The sequence below is a fragment of the Ascaphus truei genome, unplaced genomic scaffold (assembly GCF_040206685.1).
Source record: "Ascaphus truei isolate aAscTru1 unplaced genomic scaffold, aAscTru1.hap1 HAP1_SCAFFOLD_804, whole genome shotgun sequence".
Classification (NCBI taxonomy): Eukaryota; Metazoa; Chordata; class Amphibia; order Anura; family Ascaphidae; genus Ascaphus; species Ascaphus truei.
The window spans coordinates 166,784-169,865 of record NW_027457139.1 but is presented as its reverse complement, the minus strand read 5'-3'; the positions used below and the strand labels follow the sequence as shown (position 1 = coordinate 169,865).

Below are 3,082 nucleotides of genomic sequence, written 5' to 3'. Positions count from 1 at the left end.
CATATAAACAAAATACAGCACACAATGCACTTTGCTTGCTCTCACTTATTGTATCATTTTGCCAATACCTATATGTGCAACACTGATTTTTAATGCTATTGTTTCATACGTTGCATTCTTTCTTTGGTATCTCTTATAAAATGGTTGAACGGAATCAGAAGTCATATGGTGACAAATTATTATTATTATTATGATTCTAAATAATGTAAAGGTTGCTCAATAAACTGCTATTGACAAAATCATCTGCCGAAACCCGGGATCGAACCAGGGACCTTTAGATCTTCAGTCTAACGCTCTCCCAACTGAGCTATTTCGGCTGTGCATGATTTTTGGACAGGTGTCTGGAGCAGATCTGAAGCACAATGTTAGAGATAGGCCAGATAGGCTTCCTTGAAAAGGTGAATTTTCAGAGAGTTTGGGGGAATAGAATATAAGACTTCATGGGACTTCACTGACAGACACACAGACACACACTCACTGACACACACACACTGACAGACACACACAAACTCACTGACAGACACACTTACTGACAGACACACAGACACACACTCACTGACAGACACACAGACACACACTCACTGACAGACACACAGACACACTCACTGACAGACACACAGACACACACTGACAGACACACAGACACACACTCACTGACAGACACACAGACACACTCACTGACAGACACACAGACACACACTCACTGACAGACACACAGACACACTCACTGACAGACACACAGACACACTCACTGACAGACACACACTCACTGACAGACACAGACAGACACAGACACACTCACTGACAGACACAGACAGACACAGACACACACTCACTGACAGACACAGACAGACACAGACACACACTCACTGACAGACACACACTCACTGACAGACACAGACAGACACAGACACACTCACTGACAGACACAGACAGACACAGACACACACTCACTGACAGACACAGACAGACACAGACACACACTCACTGACAGACACACAGACACAGACACACACTCACTGACAGACACACAGACACACAGACACACCCACTGACTGACAGACACACAGACACACACACTCACTGACAGACACACAGACACACACACTCACTGACAGACACACAGACACACAGACACACAGACACACAGACACACAGACACACAGACACACAGACACACAGACACACAGACACACAGACACACAGACACACAGACACACAGACACACAGACACACAGACACACAGACACACAGACACACAGACACACAGACACACAGACACACAGACACACAGACACACAGACACACAGACACACAGACACACAGACACACAGACACACAGACACACAGACACACAGACACACAGACACACAGACACACAGACACACAGACACACAGACACACAGACACACAGACACACAGACACACAGACACACAGACACACACTGCGATTGAGTCTGATTGAGATTGAGATTTACATTGATTGAGATTTAGATTTACATTTAGATTTACATTGATTGAGATTTAGATTTAAATTGATTTACAATTATTGAGATTTAGATTTACATTGATTGAGATTTAGATTTAAATTGATAGAGATTTACATTGATTGAGATTTAGATTTACATTGATTGAGATTTAGATTTACATTGATTGAAATTTAGATTTACATTGATTGAGATTTAGATTTACATTGATTGAGATTTAGATTTACATTTAGATTTACATTGATTGAGATTTAGATTTACATTGATTGAGATTTACATTGATTTACATTTAGATTTACATTGATTGAGATTTAAATTTACATTGATTCAGATTTAGATTTACATTGATTGAAATTTAGATTTACATTGATTGAGATTTAGATTTACATTGATTGAGATTTAGATTTACATTTAGATTTACATTGATTGAGATTTAGATTCACATTTAGATTTACATTGATTGAGATTTACATTTACATTGATTGAGATTTAGATTGACATTGATTGAGATTTAGATTCACATTTAGAGTTACATTGATTGAGATTTACATTTACATTGATTGAGATTTAGATTGACATTGATTGAGATTTAGATTTACATTGATTGAAATTTAGATTGACATTGATTGAGATTTAGATTGACATTGATTGAGATTTAGATTGACATTGATTGAGATTTAGATTTACATTGATTGAAATTTAGATTTACATTGATTGAGATTTAGATTTACATTGATTGAGATTTAGATTGACATTGATTGAGATTTAGATTTACATTGATTGAAATTTAGATTTACATTGATTGAGATTGAGATTTAGATTTACATTGATTGAGATTTAGATTTACATTGATTGAGATTTAGATTTAAATTGATTGAGATTTAGATTTACATTGATTGAGATTTAGATTTACATTGATTGAGATTTAGATTTACATTGATTGAGATTTAGATTCACATTTAGATTTACATTGATTGAGATTGAGATTTAGATTTACATTGATTGAGATTTAGATTTACATTTAGATTTACATTGATTGAGATTTAGATTTAAATTGATTGAGATTTAGATTTACATTGATTGAGATTTAGATTTACATTGATTGAGATTTAGATTTACATTGATTGAGATTTAGATTCACATTTAGATTTACATTGATTGAGATTGAGATTTAGATTTACATTGATTGAGATTTAGATTTACATTTAGATTTACATTGATTGAGATTTAGATTTAAATTGATTGAGATTTAGATTTACATTGATTGAGATTTAGATTGACATTGATTGAGATTTAGATTTACATTGATTGAGATTTAGATTTACATTGATTGAGATTTACATTGATTGAGATTTAGATTTACATTGATTGAGATTTAGATTTACATTGATTGAGATTTAAATTTACATTGATTCAGATTTAGATTTACATTGATTGAAATTTAGATTTACATTGATTGAGATTTAGATTTACATTGATTGAGATTTAGATTTACATTTAGATTTACATTGATTGAGATTTAGATTCACATTTAGATTTACATTGATTGAGATTTAGATTTACATTGATTGAGATTTAGATTGACATTGATTGAG

At 33.6% G+C, this 3,082-nt stretch overlaps 1 non-coding gene across 1 annotated transcript; it reads right to left on the bottom strand.

The window, feature by feature from the left end:
• Positions 1 to 244: 244 nt before the first annotated feature.
• On the bottom strand, positions 245 to 317 carry TRNAF-GAA (transfer RNA phenylalanine (anticodon GAA)). Its single transcript has one exon. It is a non-coding gene; the product is annotated as a tRNA-Phe (tRNA).
• Between the last annotated feature and the right edge of the window lie 2,765 nt (positions 318 to 3,082).